Here is a 5,954-nt window from a genome sequence, read left to right as displayed (position 1 = left end):
GCTTACTTAAATTTTCGAAACTTACGTAAATCATGGGTTCATTTCCATAATTTTTCAGAAGTGCTTTAAAGCTAGTATAATATTTTATGCATATATTAGTATAATATTTTTACTATTGATTTGTTTAAAAATATTGTTTTTTTTTTCTACAACTGTTTTTCTACTTCGCATAGATTGAGGCGACCCCTTACTATGAGCGAGCTTCAACTGCATCTGTATGTCTATCAATCCTTCACTTGTGTTATTGCAAACAAAAATTTGTAATTTATCTTGGGATTGAATTTTTTAGCTTACTTAAATTTTCGAAACTTACGAAAATCATGGGTTCATTTCCATAATTTTTCAGAAATGTTTTAAAGCTAGTATAATATTTTATGCATATATTAGTACAATATTTTTACTATTGATTTGTTTAAAAATATTGTTTTTTTTTTCTACAACTGTTTTTCTACTTCGCATAGATTGAGGCGACCCCTTACTATGAGCGAGCTTCAACTGCATCTGTATGTCTATCAATCCTTCACTTGTGCTATCGCAAACAAAAATTTGTAATTTATCTTGGGATTGAATTTTTTAGCTTACTTAAATTTTCGAAACTTGCGAAAATCATGGGTTCATTTCCATAATTTTTCAGAAATGTTTTAAAGCTAGTATAATATTTTATGTATATATTAGTATAATATTTTTACTATTGATTTGTTTAAAAATATAGTTTTTTTTTTCTACAACGGTTTTTCTACTTCGCATAGATTGAGGCGACCCCTTACTATGAGCGAGCTTCAACTGCATCTGTATGTCTATCAATCCTTCACTTGTGCTATTGCAAATAAAAATTTTGAATTTGTCTTGGGATTGAATTTTTTCGCTTACTTAAATTTTCGAAACTTACGTAAATCATGGGTTCATTTGCATAATTTTTCAGAAATGTTTTAAAGCTAGTATAATATTTTATGCATATATTAGTATAATATTTTTACTATTGATTTGTTTAAAAATATTGTTTTTTTTCTTTCTACAACTGTTTTTCTACTTCGCATAGATTGAGGCGACCCCTTACTATGAGCGAGCTTCAACTGCATCTGTATGTCTATCAATCCTTCACTTGTGTTATTGCAAACAAAAATTTGTAATTTATCTAGGGATTGAATTTTCTAGCTTACTTAAATTTTCGAAACATACGAAAATCATGGGTTCATTTCCATAATTTTTCAGAAGTGCTTTAAAGTTGGTACAATATTTTTTTTTATCAAAACAATATATATAATTTAAAAGAGCATTTAGGTGCCAACTAAATACTACTAATATTATACTTTAGTTGGTTTAATCCGTATTTAACTCGTTCCAAAGAAGATTTTATTGATTATTGTGAAACAATTTTCTTATAATTAAAGAATTTAAAATGCAAGAAAAAATGTATTGAGCTTCCACTTTAATGTTAGAGCATATATAAATGCAAAATTGTTTTTTTTGCATTGCATGGCAAAATTGCAAATGGCCCAAACGATTTCATCACCACGCTGCGAGAAAGATGCTTAACTACTAGGATACGATAAATGAGTTTATCGTATCCTTATATCATTTTGAATTGAATTTGCGAAGGTGTTTGGAATCGTTTGGTCATTTGTTGTATCTTATTTCTAAAAATGTTCAGATGCATAATTTTTTTAAGGAGGTGGAGTGTTATTCATAAGTAAAGTAAGCTGCGGTTTACTTGAAATTTTTCAATTTTGAGCCATTTTTCTTACATTTATTTCAGTTTTGAATAAAATATATTTCTGTAAGAATGAAATATCTTTTTCAATATTTTAACGTGAATAAAGTGTTCTATATATAAATTTTTTTATTTGTCGCTTGGAAAGAGTGAATAATTGCTAAAAAACGTATAAAATTCGGCTCCGACGTTACGCATACGAATCATCCCGTGTCTTCCCTTAGTATTAACTTATAATTTTAAAACTCGGTTAGAAATTATAGTTTAATATACTAAACAATCGTACCAAAGAAATTTTATATGGACAAATTAGGGGCCCACAATGGGCCAAAAACAACAAATTAAAATAAAGGTTGACTAATTAAGTACTTTTATTGACTACGCAGCTGCTTGTTTTTAATGCGATGTTTTTAAAAAACTAAATGTTTAATCTATAGCAAATAAAAAGTATTAAAACAAGAATAAATGAAACAATCAATATAAGCATTTATTTTAATTTAATTAATAAATTATGCACTTTCAAAATTTATTAAAATGCTGTAAAACTGAATTAACAAAAAAAAATTCACTTTATTGGTTAGGCTTTACTTAATAATTCGTTGGATTTCTTTTTGTTAAAATACAGCATGTTTTTAAATAAGGAAATGAAATCGAATAATCAGACAAAATATATGAGAGAATTCTAATACAAAAAAAGAGAAAAGGTTAAACTGGTAAAAATCTTTTATTATGCATTCAACGTTAACGGATCTTTCCTATATCTCTACAATTTTAAACGAAAAAAACATACTCCCTTAGTAATTTCTTTTTCAATTTTTTAAAAAAGAAATTGAGTACAAACACCAGTATTTTAAATTTATAAGAGAAGGTCCAGCAGCTGTTTTTGAAAAATGAACTAAAACAGTGAATAGTTGCCTTATATATTTTTCTGATGGGGAAAAATATAGCTCAGTCTTTCAGGTACTCCATAATGTTTCGCCTAGTACGTGCCAAATTCTCCAACTTGTAATTCTGCCCTCCGGTCACTTCTTTTGAAACTTGCAGGTCGATTTCGAATTAGGATTTTCCCATAGAATTGTTTTTGGAGGTCTATGAGGAATTTAAATTGCTCACAATTCGGAACGTAAAACAAATACTATAGCATTTTTTGCATGTTTATTTATTTCATTTATAATTTATTCATTTATAACTTATATAGTTAAAACTTTTGAATTTTCCTACTCAAAAGTATATGAAAAATATTAATATTGCTAATGCTATCTTTCTCAATTTAAACCACTTATTTTTCCGTAAATTACGCTAGTAAATCTCTACGCATGATGTTAAACCTTGTATTTACTGTGTTATATATATCTTAAATAAACCTTATATTCTCTGTGTCAAATAAATTATGTACTGTTATATATATCTTAAATAAACCTTATATTCTCTGCGTCAAATAAATTATGTACTGTTATATATATCTTGAATAAACCTTATATTCTCTGTGTCAAATAAATTTAAAAATGTTATTCCGAATATTATTCTGAAATGTAATTCTGAATCTTTAAAGTAAGGAGGAAAATTTCAATTTGCGTTAAAAAATTAAATGATTCTTTTATTTTTTTTAAACTGAAAAATTGAATTAGGTTATTTACTGATTAGATCAAAAGTTTTACTGAACAGGAATCTAAGCAAATATTTTGATAAACATGTCCTTTTTAAGTAAAAAACAAAGAGTTGAGAGATCGGCAAATGTGAAATAACTTGCATGATTGTTGACAACCTAGTTAAAGTAGGTTTAAGGGATAATTCATAACTAAATGACAATTGGGAAGCTTATATTTCTTAGCAGAATACCAGAGAAATTGTTAATTTTCAAATGCATAAAAACTACTGATTGTTAAGTGAATAAAAATAAAAATCGTAAACATGATTGTTCTTGTTGCCAAAGTTAACTAACTCGTTGCATTTTAGTAAAGACAGATATGATATGGAATTAAATATTTGTTTCAAAGCACATTGAAATAGCAATATAGTATGAAATAGCAATCAGAGTTGCTTTATCGATTTTCAATATTTTTTGACGCTGGTCAAGAGCCATGTTATTAAGAACAAAACTGGAATTATAATTACATCGATTTTTTAGGATGCAATAATTAAAGTCCATTATGGTACAAAAAACACATTTGCGTGAATTATGCTTGGCTTTTAATTTCAAACCGAAAATTATTGTTTCAAAGCCTTTGATAATTTTGTAATGATAATTAGTTTTTTTTTTTATTCTATACTTATTTTTTCCGTTAAATCTTTGTGTTTATTTTTTTAGCATCAAACCGTACCACTTACGTGAAATACGTATTCATTATAATAGAAGTTTATCAATAGTAATTTTTTCAACATAGAATTATCTGAAATTATGTAGATTGTATTCAACAATGCATTGTTATAAACTTTCGTTTAATGTTTTGACTAATCCCTTCTTTCGTGTAAATAAAAAATTCAAAATCAGGCAACTAATTTGTTACACAGTTCGTATCACGCAAATCTAACGAATTTGCAGGAAACAATGTCACATTACTTTTAGTTTTTTTTTTCTTTTTTTGCGTATTATAGTAAATAAATAAATGTCTTTCGTTCGAAAACTAATCAGGCAAAGTTTTTTTTTCAGTAAATGAAAGTATCATTTTTTAAAAAATAAACACACATAATTCCTAGAAAAAAAATATACTGTGATTAATTTTTTCTAGTTCATTTCATTGAGGTGAATTAGGTAAATCGTTAAAAAAAGTTTATCTCCCACAAACCTGAAATGTCTATTAACTAAAACAAAAGTAAATAGAAATAAAAACAGTGAGAGCATCTTTTACGCATCTTGTGTGTTTTCGTATGTAATATTTGTAGCAACTACCCTGCTCATTTGCAAATGCTTACACACCAGTATCGACCTAAGTGAACCAAAAAAAGTAATTTTACAAAAACCTGAAGGCTAAAGTTCAGTAGAAATAAATCTTAGAATGGAGAGTAATTTATAAATATTTTAATACATGAATAGGATTCTTAAAACATGATTTCCAGGGCTGAACAATTTTATGAACTGATTTATCCTAAGATCAAATTTTCTATTCAGAGTTACCGAGTTCTTGAGAATTTTTTTAACATGTACACATAGGCACTGAAATGTTTATTATTTCAAAAGAAGCAAATACTCTTTTGGGGCAAATGGATGTGACATGAACAAAAAGGAGACTATATGGACTTCTACAAGTAGTGATTGAAACAAAAGTAATCCAACTTGTTATATTCGTTCATGTTTTAAAAATGAGTTTTTTAAGACGAAATTTTTATCTTGAGAAATAAAAACATCAATCAAAAATTAGTATTTAATATTTAATTTAAAAAATGCGTTTTTCAATAAAATTAAAAGAAAAAGATCTTGGTGATTTTGGTAAATGTGTAATCTACAAACAATAGAACAAAAGCCTAAAAAATCATCGATAAACTACTCAGATAAATCATTATTTTTTATTTAATGGCAGGCACTGACATTGGAAGATGCCGGAAATGTTACTTATTTAAGTGGGCACCTGTGACCCTAAGTCACGGAGGCGAGCAACATTACCCACGCCACACTGCCACAGATATCTGTTTTATAGGGGGGGGGGCGCATTCACACAATAGAGAACAACAGAGAGAGCGGGATTCGAACCCGTAGCCATTGGCTTCGCAGTCAGGCATGCTAACCACTCGGCAATCTGGCCGGTAAGATGAATTATATCTTAATGAATATTGCAGGATTAGAAAATTATAGCATGACAAATTACCCAATCCTGCCGTAATTTGTTTAAAATTTGATAAATTTTTTTTCAGCGTGGCGTAAAACTGAGAGATCACACTCTTAAATCAGTCGATTTATCAAAATATTTTTAGTAGAAAATTTTTATATGAACATTTACAGTTGCAGTAAATTGTACGGTTTAACATTTCATCAATGATTTAACCCATTTATTTTAAAATGATTTTACACACCACTACATGCGAACAAAGCAAATACATGTAAAATCTATTGTTTTAATTACTTGGAAAACTAAGTAAATTAAGTTTACTTTAAATTATTATTAAGCTATCGCTTTAAATCGCTGAAGTTCATGGAAGCTTTAAATCTTAGAAGTTTTTGGAAGAGCTATATCTGGGAAATTCTTCAAGAACATGGGAACATTATCAGTTACTTCAAGTATTGTATATTTTCAGATCTTGACAATTT

This window comes from Parasteatoda tepidariorum, chromosome 5 (assembly GCF_043381705.1).
Source record: "Parasteatoda tepidariorum isolate YZ-2023 chromosome 5, CAS_Ptep_4.0, whole genome shotgun sequence".
NCBI lineage: Eukaryota > Metazoa > Arthropoda > Arachnida > Araneae > Theridiidae > Parasteatoda > Parasteatoda tepidariorum.
The sequence above is the reverse complement of the archived record's forward strand: the minus strand, read 5'-3'. Positions refer to the sequence as shown.